Raw genomic sequence first — 13,897 nt, 5'->3', positions numbered from 1 at the left:
CACGAGTCGACGGTGGAACCCCATTGGGGGCGATAAGGTAGTGCCGTCAGTGCACCTCATGCGGTGCACTGTAGGCATTACTGAAGGACCCTTGCGGCGTCCCTTCGGCACCTAGCTGCAACCCCTTTCATTCTTATTAAGGCCGATTCACATTGTAACATCACGTCACCATCACGTCACGTCACGTCACCGTCCCGACATCAGCCGTGGCTTGTATTAACACCATCCATCACGATCCCGTCAGATTTAGTGTTAAGAAACTTGCGTAAGCACCGTCACGTCACGTCACGTCAGTCACGTCACGTCACGTCACGTCAAAGTATTCTTTCCAAGAAAACGTGTCGTGATGTGACGGTGGATGCCGTGTGCTTGATGGTGGTGTTACGTGATGGTGAGAACAAGTCCATTTGAGTTACGTGTAAGAAATTCTCACGTACTTTGACGTGACGTGATGTGTCGGTGACGTGATGTTATGATGTGAATTGCTGTACCTCCGTTCATAATGTTTCTCTCTTCCTTACTTTCCACCTTCTTCCATTTATTGATTCATAGTTCAACTGCTTTGAGGTTTTCCTCCTGTTACACCTTTCAGACCTCCTTTACTCTCAGTTTCCCTTTCAGCGCTGAATGATCTCGTAGGTCCCAGCGCTTGGCCTTTGGCCTAAATTCTGTATATTATTTTATATTCTATTCGACAGTTGAAACCCTCACGAATAATTCTGTTTTTAAAAAAAACAGTCACCTGATTTGTCAGAGTTATTTAGTGATATTGATTTGGTTTTTATTAATAATGATATCAAGAAAGTCAGTAGTTGTATATACATATTTGTTCGCTAACTCTAGACTTGACTTTTCACGTGAATAATTATGACCCACCCGTGAAAAAAAGAGAGAGAAATTGACTAATAAGGAAAATAACGAGACGAAAAAGGAAAAAGATGTTCTTGTAGAAACAATATACCTTCAGATTCAAAGTTGTTATAGAAAAACATAGAAAGTTCAAGAACAGAGGATTAAGTGTTTATAGAATAATATTTTGGTACAAGTCTACCAAGAGGAGAAACATCAAACAATATTAGGAAAGAAAGGAAAACTAAATGAGTGTGCCTCGTTGTGTACAACATCTTCCGTACCCAGTTTCCAAGCGCCATGCAACCTTCTCTCTCTCTCTCTCTCTCTCTCTCTCTCTCTCTCTCTCTCTCTCTCTCTCTCTCTCTCTCTCTCTCTCTCTCTCTCTATCCCAGCTTAGCTTCCAAAGAATGTGGTGTTCATTTGAAAGACGTTAAAGAAAATAGTAGAAATGGTTTAAATTATTATTATTATTATTATTATTATTATTATTATTATTATTATTATTATTATTATTATTATTATTCAGAAGATGAAACCTATTCATATGGAACAAGGCCACAAATGGGGCCACTGACTTGAAATTGAGAAAGACAGAAAAATTAATTGATTTAACTTATTAACATCTCGCCCTTGCGACGAATGAATGAAATCCCTAAGAGATTTCAACCTTTCAGCATTTTCTGTATTTTCGCGAAACTGAAGAATTCCCCGGAGGTACAGAGTTGCCACATTGCCTTTGTCAGGTGTTTGCAAATGACCTTGTGTTGAAGCGAAAGCATCAGTTTTTGAGAATTTATCAAAAATAAAAAAAATACTCGTCATCGATGTTTTGCAATTAGAACTTTGATGGTTCAAGCGAAGAGGCAGCGCATTACAACCCTAATACGATTCTACTTGTGTTTTTTAATAATTAGCTTGCGTTTTTGTTTATTTATTTAGTAATTTGTTGATGTGTCTGTTTTCCTAATAACTGATCTCATCTTTCTGTATTTTTCTTTCCCTTCTGTTACTTCTTTCGAATGAAGAACACTTTAATATTCTTTGGAAGGTTCTTGAATTTCAAGTCAGTGGCCCCTGTGGTGTGCTTGTTCCAAATGAATAGGGTTCTTCATCTTCTGAATAATAATAATAATAATAATAATAATAATAATAATAATAATAATAATAATAATGCATATGAATAGGTTCTTCATCTTCTGAGTAATAATAATAATAATAATAATAATAATAATAATAATAATAATAATAATAATAATAATAATAATAATAATAATAATAATAATAATAATAATAGTAATAATAATAATCTAGACCATTCGTTCAATTTCGTTGGAAGTTTGAATTCCAAGCCAGTGGCCCCTTTTGTGGGATTGTTCCATATAAATAAGTTTCACCTTCTGAATAATAATAATAATAATAATAATAATAATAATAATAATAATAATAATAATAATAATAATAATAATAATAATAATATTCCAAAACCGATTACACGCACGGTACCCTTCGACGGTGAGAGATATCTCGCTCCCGATAATTTCGCTCATTGGGAGAGAGAGAGAGAGAGAGAGAGAGAGAGAGAGAGAGAGAGAGAGAGAGAGAGAGAGAGAGAGAGAAACGTTGCAGTAAGTGACTTTTGAGCAGGTGTCATCGTCAGCAGTTTACTTTCTGTGTGTGTGTGTGTGTTTGTGTGTGTGAGAGAGAGAGAGAGAGAGAGAGAGAGAGAGAGAGAGAGAGAGAGAGAGAGAGAGCTTCGGCTCTTGTTGATGATGCAGTAAGCACGGGAAAACAAAGCAGCCACGATCGCACCCTGGTCCTGGCGCCGAGCCGAAAAGCTTTGACCGGGCAAGTGTGAAATAACCGGCTAATATCCCCTAAGTGAACATCTCGTTTTTCAAGACGAGAGACTTTGTTCTTGGAAAAGGCCCCCGCTTTATTTATGATCATAAACTGCAATGTTTTATCCATTAGGCTAATATTACCGTCCCCCCCCTGGAGGTGGGTGGGTGGGTTGGAGTGGGGGCGGGCACGCCATACCCACCCGTCTCTCTCGATCTCCATCCTCCCCTCTCTGTGTCTAGCCGTCCTCCTCTGATCTTCTTCAGTGGATGAAGAGGAAGAAGAAGAAGAAGAAGAAGACGCCGCTAGCTGCCTGGTCCCCCCCCCCGCGCCCCCTTCCCCAGGGGGCACGGCTTCCCCCCCTCGCCGCCCCTAAACTGTCAGAATAACTCCCTAGAGGCGGCTGTCACGTCCTTTTGTGCGCGATTACGGCCCTTACGAGGGAACAGGCCCTTAGAAGGGAGGCTGCATCAGCATCGTCTTAAAAGAACGAGTTACTGAACTTCTGGCGGGATAAAAGAAGCAATGGAAGCGTGAAAAGGCTCATAAAAATGTATATACGGGGTGAGAGATGAAGTCATTGCTGTCCGACAGAAGAAGAAGAAGAAGAAGAAGAAGGAAGGAAGGAGGAAGGTGTGTGTGTGTTTGTATATATATGCGACGCCAGATCAGATAATCCATATGCACCTAAATAACTATGGGGTCCTACCCCCCCACCCCCACCCCCAATTTCCTTCTCCTAAGTTCTCGACGACCCAACAGGTAATTGGCCCCTACTTAAATATTGTTGACAGATATTTACTGATAAGCATTTGAAAACGATTTTGATCACTTGAATTTTTAAAATTTATATCAGCTAACATTAATGCATGGTAGTTTGGCCCCTGTTTAAAAATTGCTGATAGATATTTATTGATAAACATTTGAAAACGATTTTGCTAACTTGAAATTTAATCATTCAAAATTTCATATATTAGTTCCTGACAGTTTGGCCCCTGCTTAAAAAATGCTGACATATTTATTGATAAACATTTGAAAACGATTTTGGTAACTTGAAATTTAAAAGTTCAAATTTTCAAGTACTAGTTCCTGACAGTTTGGCCCCTACTTAAAAATTGCTGACAGATATTTATTGATAAGCATTTCCAAACGATTTTGGTAACTTGAAATTTAATCATTCAAAATTTCAAATATTAGTTCCTGACAGTTTGGCCCCTGCTTAAAAAATGCTGACATATTTATTGATAAACATTTGAAAACGATTTTGGTAACCTGAATTTCAAAAATTCAAATTTGCAAATACTAGTTCATGACAGTTTGGCCCCTGCTTAAAAAATGCTGGCGAATATTTATTGATAAACATTTGAAAACGATTTTGCTAACTTGAATTTTAAAAATTCTTATTACCAAATACTAGTTCATGACAGTTTGGCCCCTACTTAAAAATTGCTGACAGATATTTATTGATAAGCATTTGAAAACGGATTTGCTAACTTGAATGTTAAAAATTCGAATTTCCAAATACTAGTTCATGACAGTTTGGCCCCTGCTTAAAAGATGCTGACAGATATTTATTGATAAGCATTTGAAAACGATTTTGCCAACTTGAATTTTAAAGATTCAAATTTGCAAATACTAGTTCATGACAGTTTGGCCCCTGCTTAAAAAATGCTGACGGATATTTATTGATAAACATTTGAAAACGATTTTGCCAACTTGAATTTTAAAGATTCAAATTTGCAAATACTAGTTCATGACAGTTTGGCCCCTGCTTAAAAGATGCTGACAGATATTTATTGATAAGCATTTGAAAACGATTTTGCCAACTTGAATTTTAAAGATTCAAATTTGCAAATACTAGTTCATGACAGTTTGGCCCCTGCTTAAAAGATGCTGACAGATATTTATTGATAAGCATTTGAAAACGATTTTGCCAACTTGAATTTTAAAGATTCAAATTTGCAAATACTAGTTCATGACAGTTTGGCCCCTACTTAAAAAATGCTGACGGATATTTATGGATAAACATTTGAAAACGATTTTGGTAACTTGAATTTTAAAAATTCGAATTTTCAAATACTAGTCCACGACAGTTTGCCCCTACTTAAAAATTGCTGACAGATATTTATTGATAAACATTTGAAAGCGATTTTGGTAACTTGAATTTTAAAAATTCAAATTTTCAAATACTAGTTCATGACAGTTTGGCCCCTACTTAAAAATTGTTGACAGATATTTATTGATAAACATTTGAAAACGATTTTGGTAACTTGAAATTTAAAAGTTCAAATTTTCAAATACTAGTTCATGATAGTTTGGCCCCTACTTAAAAATTGCTGACAGATATTTATTGATAAACATTTGAAAACGATTTTGGTAACTTGAAATTTAAAAGTTCATATTTTCAAATACTAGTTCATGACAGTTTGGTCCCTGCTTAAAAAATGCTGACATATTTATTGATAAACATTTGAAAACGATTTTGGTAACTTGAAATTTAAAAATTCAAATTTGCAAATACTAGTTCATGACAGTTTGGTCCCTGCTTAAAAAATGCTGACAGATAGTTATTGATAAGCATTTGAAAACGATTTTGCTAATTTGAATTTTAAAAATTCAAATTTGCAAATACTAGTTCATGTCAGTCGTTTCTCTTGAATCCTAATTCCCGTGGAAAAATTAATAATTTACTTACATTTTTATGTACTCATTTAGTTTGTTAAGTTATTTTTCCTTTTCTAATAATTGATCTCTTCTTTCTCTATTTCCTGTTACTTCTTCCAAAGGAACCTTAATATTCTTTGGAAGCCTGAATTTCAAGTCAGTGGCCCCTTTGGTGGGCTTGTTCCATATGAATGGGGTTCGTCTACTAAATATAATAATAATAATAATAATAATAATAATAATAATAATAATAATAATAATAATAATAATAATAATAGTAGGAGTAGTAGTAGTATTAGTAGTCCCCATTTGGAAAAGATGAGAAACTCTCAACATACGACAAATAAGGATATGCAGTTTTTAATTAAAACGACTTAATCGAAGTTATTATTTTATGAATATCCAGAAAAAAAATTCTTGGAAGACACCGTCACCGAAATAAATGCAGAAGCATTGAGTGAATCAATGAAATATCCTTTATTCTTAGATGTTTTCTTTATTTACTTAATGGTTCTGTGTTTGTTTACTTAATGGTTCTGTTTTTTGTTTACTTAATGGTTCTGTATTTATTTACTTAATGCTTCTAGATTTAAAATCAACATATGAGCACACGTCCCACAGAAATGGATTTCTGACTGGCATCGGGAACGAACTTCGGTCTCCCGAGTGACAGGCCAGGGCGTTACCAATTGACCTACCAGGGTCATTAGAGAAGTTGGAACCTGAGTACTTCTGTACCTGAGGTTTTCCCGAGCAGGCCTCCGCCTAACATACCAGTGTTATATATATATATATATATATATATATATATATATATATATATATATATATATATATATATATATATATATATATATATATATATATATATATATATATATATATATATATATATATATATATATATATATATATATATATATATATATATATATATATATATATATATATATATATATATATGTATGTATGTATGTATGTATGTATGTATGTATGTATGTATGTATACATATTTATGTATATATATACATACATGTACATATCCTACTGCATAAAACAAACTGTATTTTGCTCTTAGCGGTAAATCTCTTGTCATTCCAAAGCTGAATAGTTTTGATTTATTGCAGCGTTGGAAAAAAAGTTTGATAACAAAATTAACAAGTGTAAAATGAACAGTAGAATTTACCCGCGTACAAAAAATTATATATATTCTCCCGTAATGAGTATTTTTAAGATAATAAGTAAAAAATGCGCCGAAATTTCTTCGGGGCAATTGAGTTTTCCGTACAGCGCATAATCAAGTCCACCGAAAATAGATCTACCTTTCGGTGGTCTTGGTGTAATGCTTATGAGCCGCGTCCCATGAAACTTTAACCACGGCACGGTGGTGGCCTATCCTATATCGTTGCCAGAAGCACGATGATGGCTAACTTTAACCTTGAATAAAATGAAAACTACTGAGGCTAGAGGGCTGCAATTTGGCATGTTTGGTGATTGGAGAGTGGATGATCAACATACCAATTTGCAGCCCTCTAGCCTCAGTGGTTTTTAAGATCTGGGGGCGGACAGACAAAGCCGGCACAATAGTTTTCTTTTACAGAAAACTAGATAGTAAGGGTCAAAATAATTAGCTAATGGGAGCCAGAATATTAAAATTAAATACTTCATTTCATTTTATCGTGTTAGAATACTCACTGAGTGTAATTACTGTCTGTTTAAAATTCAAAATAAAAAATGAATAAGTTCATAAGTAATTAGTTGATAGTAGCCAGGATATTGAGATTATATACCATATTTCAAGACATACTGGAGTAGTGAATAATATAGATATCTATATTATATATAATATATACATATATATATATATATATATATATATATATATATATATATATATATATGTATATAGATGTATGTATATTTAGTTTCTTTTATTACAATACATAAACCCTCATAATTAGTTTCATTGATTATAATATGAAGACCTTCAAAATTGGTTTTATTAATTATATTATGAAGACATTTAAACCTGTTTCATTTGTTAAAATACGAGGACCTTTAAAATTCGTTTTATTTGTTAGAATATGGATTCCTTCCGAATTAGTTTCATTTATTATAATATGAAGACCTCTAAAATTACTTTCATTTATTATTATATGAAGACCTTCAGAATTACTTTAATTTATTATATAACCTTTGGCCAAGATAAAGGATCGAAATTAGCTTTGCTTGATTTTTTTTTTTTGCATCCAGAAAGCATTAATTAACCTGAACAGGTATTTTACATAATGAGCATAACGATAACGTACTTAGTACGTACTTGAGAGGATTGGCACTTATTATTAGTTTTTAATTTTTTATATTTTAAAAAATCACTTAATATCACTATTAAAATTTCCATTTTTTATGAATGGATATAAATGTAAATGCTTTTAAACATTTTAGTTTTCTGTAAAAGAAAACTATTGTGCCGGCTTTGTCTGTCCGTCCGCACTTTATTCTGTCCTTACTTTTTTCGATCCCCACTATTTCTGTCCGCCCTCAATCTTAAAAACCACTGAGGCTAGAGGGCTGCAAATTGGTATGTTGATCATCCACCCTCCGATCATTAAAAATACCAAATGGCAGCCCTCTAGCCCTAGCAGTTTTTATTTTATTTAAGATTAAAGTTAGCCATAATCATGCTTCTGGCAACGCTATGGGATAGGCCACCACCGTGCCGTTGTTAAAGTTTCATGGGCCGCGGCTCACACGCCATTACACCGAGACCACCGAAAGATAGATCTATTTTCGGTGGCCTTGATTATACAGTGTAGCGGCTGTACAGAATTTCATCAGATTCTTTTGCGGTGAAATGTTATGCAGTGAATATCCCCCGCGGTCAACACTGTCACCAGAGTGACCTTTCCTTCCAGTGAACTGAACTCAGAACAGTGAAGACTTGCGGTAGAAAATATTACAAGAGTGAAAGTCCTTGCAAGAGAGAAAGTTGGAGGTAAATGCCAACGAGAGAAAGGTTATATGTGGCTAAATGGAGACAAAGAAGGTGAACCAGTGAAAGTTGATAAGATGGAAAGTTAGAAAACAGGATTTAGGCCAGAGGCCAAGCGCTGGGACCTGTGGGGTCATTCAGCGCTGAAAGGGAAATTGGCAGCGAAAAGGAGTGAAAGGTTTAACAGGAGGAAAACCTCAAAGCAGTTGCACTATGGATCAGTTGTTGGGGATGGAGGAGGAAAGTAAGATGGAAGAAAGAGAATATGAAAGGAGGTACAGTAAAAGGACCGAGAGGGGTTTGCAGCTAGGAGCCGAAGGCACGCTGCAAAGAACCTTAGGTAATGCCCACAGTGCACCACACGAGGTGCGCATGAGGTGCACTGACGGGAAGTACGTCAACCCGATTGCCAATTCTCTTTTCACAGGAAAGTATTATACGTCAACCAGTAATCTAATAAATAAAAAAGAAAAGAAAAAAAAAATGCGCCGAAGTTTCTTCGGCGCAATCGAGTTTTCTGTACAGTGTATAATTCTGTATGAAAATCTCAGCTACTACCCATGAACTCTCAGCCGCTGCCCATGAAGCTTTCAGCCACGGCCCCGTTGTGGCCTGTGTTGTTGGCATCTATAGCGGTGCCAGACGCACGATCATGGCTAACTTTAACCTTAAATAAAATAAAAACTACCGAGGCTAGAGGGCTGCAATTTGGTATGCTTGATGATTGGAGGGTGGATGATCAGCATACCAATTTGCAGCCCTCTAGCCTCAGTAGTTTATAAGATCTGAGGGCGGACAGAAAAATAGTTTTACAGAAAAGTAAAAATCTTCTGTGAGGTCATTATTGAGTATTATTTAAACTTCTATGAAGGCTAAACCATTATTATTTCATACTGTTTTACTGCTTACTGTTTTCTTCCTTAATACAGTTCGCCCTGTATTTGAATAACTTAATTACATTTGTATCTGTTTATTTATTATTTGTTAATTTACTTTTTTCTTTTTAGATAATTGTTCTTTTATTTCTGTATTTCCCTTGATGCCATATTTTTCGGAAGCTTGACTTTCAGTCAGTGGCCCTGTGGTGGGCTTGTTCTGTGTGAATAGGGTTCATCTTCTGAATAATAATAATAATAATAATAATAATAATAATAATAATAATAATAATAATAACCGTAATTTACTCCCAGTATTATTGTTTCTTTTGGGGGGTGGGGGATGTATATCACAGTCATTCTATCTTCTGCACGAGTCCTGGAGCTACTTGGGCATCTAGTTTTTCCAGATTCCTTTCCAGGGATCTTGGGATCGTGCCTAGTGTTCCTGTGATTGTGGGTACAATTTCCACTTTCATATTCATTGTCCTTCTTATTTCGATTTTCAGGTCTTGATACTTGTCAATTTTCTCTCTTTCTTTCTCATCTACTCTGGTGTCCCTTGGTACTGCCACATTTATAGTGACGTCTGAAATTCAGATTCGTTTCCGATTACAAAATCTGTCGAATGATTTGTTGTTTTTGAATTGACAAGTAAACGATGCGTCGAATTTTCTTCTGAGCAATCGAGTTTTCTGTACAGCGTATACAGTGCTGTATGAAACTCTGAGCCACGGCCCATGAAACTCTCATCTGCAGCCCGTGAAACTTTCAGCCGCTGCTCGGTGGTGGCCTGTGTTGTTGGCACCTATACCGGTGCCAGACGGACGATCTTGGCTGACCTTAACCTTGAATAACAACAGAAACTAATGAGGCTAGAGGGCTGCAGTTTGGTATGTTTGATGATTGGAGGGTGGGTGATCAACGTACCAATTTGCAGCCCTCTAGCCTCAGTAGTTTTTAAGATACGAGGGCGGACAGAAAAAGTGCGGACAGAAAAAGACGGACAGACTTTTCCATCTCTATAATATTTTTCTTTTATGGAAAACTAAAAAGCATAACGTTATGGTTTTCACTTATTTGAGGTGTCTTTATTAACGATAGAGGTCCTTTCTATATTGTAGTTAGGTTGCAGTAACTTTCATGTATTTTGTCATACTGGCTTCTTTTGTTTATTGCTATTATTTGAATCAAGGAGAAGGTAACATCAGCATCCACTAATCAGTTACATAATAATAATAATAATAATAATAATAATAATAATAATAATAATAATAATAATAATAATAATAATAATACTATACCGTAGTAGTACAGAGAGGTATAAATAATAAGAAAAATAAAATACTATTGAAAGTATATCTAGATATATCTGACAGCGCTTACATTGAGTGGATAATAATAATAATAATAATAATAATAATAATAATAATAATAATAATAATAATAATAATAATAATAATAATAATAATAATAATAATAATAATTGCCAGAATTACAAAAAAAAAATAAATAAAAAGGACGAAGGATCCCGTTGTCAAGAAATTGAAGCCTCATAGCTCAGCTTTCCCTTAATCTTAATTTTCCCTTAATTGTCCAGTAATTTCACCTTAATTTTTCATTTCAGTTTGTCTTAATTTTCCCCCTTTCAGTTTCTCTTAATTTTCCTTTAAGTTTCCCTTAAATATTTCCTTCAATTTCTCTTAATATTCCATTACATTTCTCTTAATTTTCCCTTTCAATTTCTCGTAATTTCACCTTGATTTTCATAAGTGTACCTTAATTTTCCCCCCAAATTTCCCTTAATTGGACCTTAACTTTCCACTAAATTTTCCTTAAATTAGCCCTTAATTTAACTTTTATTTTCCCTTAATTTCCTCTTAGTATAACCTTTATTTTCCTTTAATTTCCTTTAAATTTTCCCTTAAATTAACCTTAATCTTCCCTTAAATTAACCTTAATTTTCCCTTAATTTAACCTCAAATTTTCCTTAATTTTCCCTTAATTTAACTGTAATTTTCCGTAATTTCCTATAAATTCCCCTTAAATTAACCTTAATTTTCCCTTAATTTAACCTTATTTGTCCCTTAGATTAATCTTAGCATTCCCTTATTTAACCTTAATTTCCCCTTAATTTCCCCTTAAATTAACCAAAATTTTCCCTAATTTAACCTTAATTTAACCTCAATTTCCCCTTAATTTTCACCTAATTTCTTTCTCGCTACGCTGTTGAAGATGATGTGGATTAACAGGTTGCTTTAATTTTTAGTTTGAGGGTCAGAACCAAAGCAGAAATGAATAATGATCTTTAATAATCTTCGCAGATTTATTATTATTATTATTATTATTATTATTATTATTATTATTATTATTATTATTATTATTATTATTATTATTCAGCAGATGAACCCTATTCATTTGGAACAAGCCCACCTCAGGGGCCATTGACTTGAAATTCAAGTTTATTATTATTATTATTATTATTATTATTATTATTATTATTATTATTATTATTATTATTATTATTATTATTATTATTATTATTCGGGAGATGAACCTTATTCATATGGAACAATTATCCCACTAAAGGGGCCACTGACTTGAAATTCTTCAAGCTTCCAAAGAATATTAAGGTGTTCATTTGAAAGTAACAATAAAAGGTAATAGGAAATGCAGAAAGAGATGATCAGTCATTAGAAAAGTACAAAATAAATGAATAAATAAATGGAAAAAAAAATGTAAGTAAGTTATAAAACCCAAGGAGAAATGTTGTAGGGTGGTAATGCGTTGCATGAACGCTTGAACTTCTGAAGAAGTGCCAATGAAGTTCTTCCTTGTGCAAGTAAGACAAATCATGAAGTTGGGATACGCAGTTTGTTACGCCAATTTTGCGTAATTGTATAACAAATTTTTCGAAATTATTCTCCATTTATCGAACGATTATTTTTCCCAATGTGGGTTTTGATAATCTTCAGTTACTCAGTTGAATTTTATACCCCGTAGGTGGTTAGTGCAATCAGTTTACCTCACGCGGTGCACTGTAGGCATTACTTAAGGCTCTTTGCAGCGTCCCTTCCATGGCCCCTTAGCTGTAACCACTTTTATTCCTTTTGTTGTACCTCCGTTCATATTCTCTTTCTTCCATCTTACTTTCCTCAACCCTCTCCTAATAATTGAGTCGTAGTGCAGCTGCTTTGAGGTTTTCCTCCTGTTACACCTTTCAAACCACCTCTACTCTCAATTTTCCTTTCAGCGCTGAATGACCTCGTACGTCCCAGCGTTGGGTCTGTGGCCTAAATTCTATATTCCAGTTTTAGGGAAGGTTCCTGTAGTCGCTTTTATTCCCTCTGAGGACACATTGCGACGCCATGATGATGTCATGACTTAAAATTTTCCTGCCTGTACTAATTCTGGCAATAAATTTTTTTCGTTTTCTGAAAAAAAAACTATTGTGCCGGCTTTGTCTGTCCGTCCGCACTTTTTCTGTCCGCCCTCAGATCTTAAAAACTACTGAGGCTAGAGGGCTGCAAAATGGTATGTTGATCATCCACCCTCCAATCATCAGACATACCAAATTACAGCCCTCAAGCCTCAGTAGTTTTCATTTTATTTAAGGTTAAATTTAGCCGTAATCGTGCGTCTGGTAACGATGTAGGCCAGGCAACACCAGGCCATAGTTAAGGTTTCATGGGCTGTGGCTCTTACAGCATTATACCGAGACCACCGAAAGATAGATCTGTTTTCGGTGGCCTTGATTATATTCTGTACAGAAAACTCAATTGCGCCGAAGAAACTCCGGCGCATTTTTTACTTGTTTTTTGGGGGTTAAAATCGTTAAGTGCTCCATATTAAGGGCTAACAAAGGAAAGATAAGTAACCATCCCATTCTGTAAAACGTCGTGTTAGGTTGTCTTAATCGTGAATTGAGAAGAACAAAGAATATGTATATATAATATATATAATAGGTATTTCACATCAAGAGTTATTGGTAACGTAAATGTTCTTCTCTCTCTCTCTCTCTCTCTCTCTCTCTCTCTCTTATAATATCTCTCTTTATAATATATATATATATATATATATATATATATATATATATATATATATATATCAGTAGTCGCTCAATAATGCCGCTGTTTAGCGCAAACAGCTGTCGTGACAAAAATCAGTAAATGGAAAAAGGAAGTCTTCTGCGTATTTTCCACCAGAGATTGACGCACGAGAACCGGAAAAAACTCCGACGTCATGAAGATCCCTGCAAGAAACTCACTGATGCCACTAAAGCAATTGCTTTAAGAAAAATATAATATATACATTGACATAATAGTGTTCGCATAAGTATTTGTAACCATTTCGTCATTTTCAGTTATTAGCTGTTAAATATGAATCTCCAGTTAAGCTTTAGGAAAAATGTAAGTCTGTCTTTATTATTAAATTGTTCTTACGTCTGAGAAACATCTAATGAAAGTTTAGCAGATGCCGCACGGAAGTCAGGTACTGTTCGGAAGGCCTCGTTTATTTATAACTGCGATAAAATCAGTGCAACCTGTTTTAGGTAATTTCTCCTTCAATTACTAGAACACCGTTCTCCGGTGTGGGTATCTGCTTCTGCCAGAGGTTTATCTCTTTTAGATAGAGCAGTTCGTGATAGGTTTCTGTTTCCCAATAGTAGGAGTTC

This window comes from Macrobrachium rosenbergii, chromosome 33, assembly GCF_040412425.1.
Source record: "Macrobrachium rosenbergii isolate ZJJX-2024 chromosome 33, ASM4041242v1, whole genome shotgun sequence".
In the NCBI taxonomy this organism is placed as follows: Eukaryota; Metazoa; Arthropoda; class Malacostraca; order Decapoda; family Palaemonidae; genus Macrobrachium; species Macrobrachium rosenbergii.
This window is presented reverse-complemented; position numbering follows the sequence as displayed.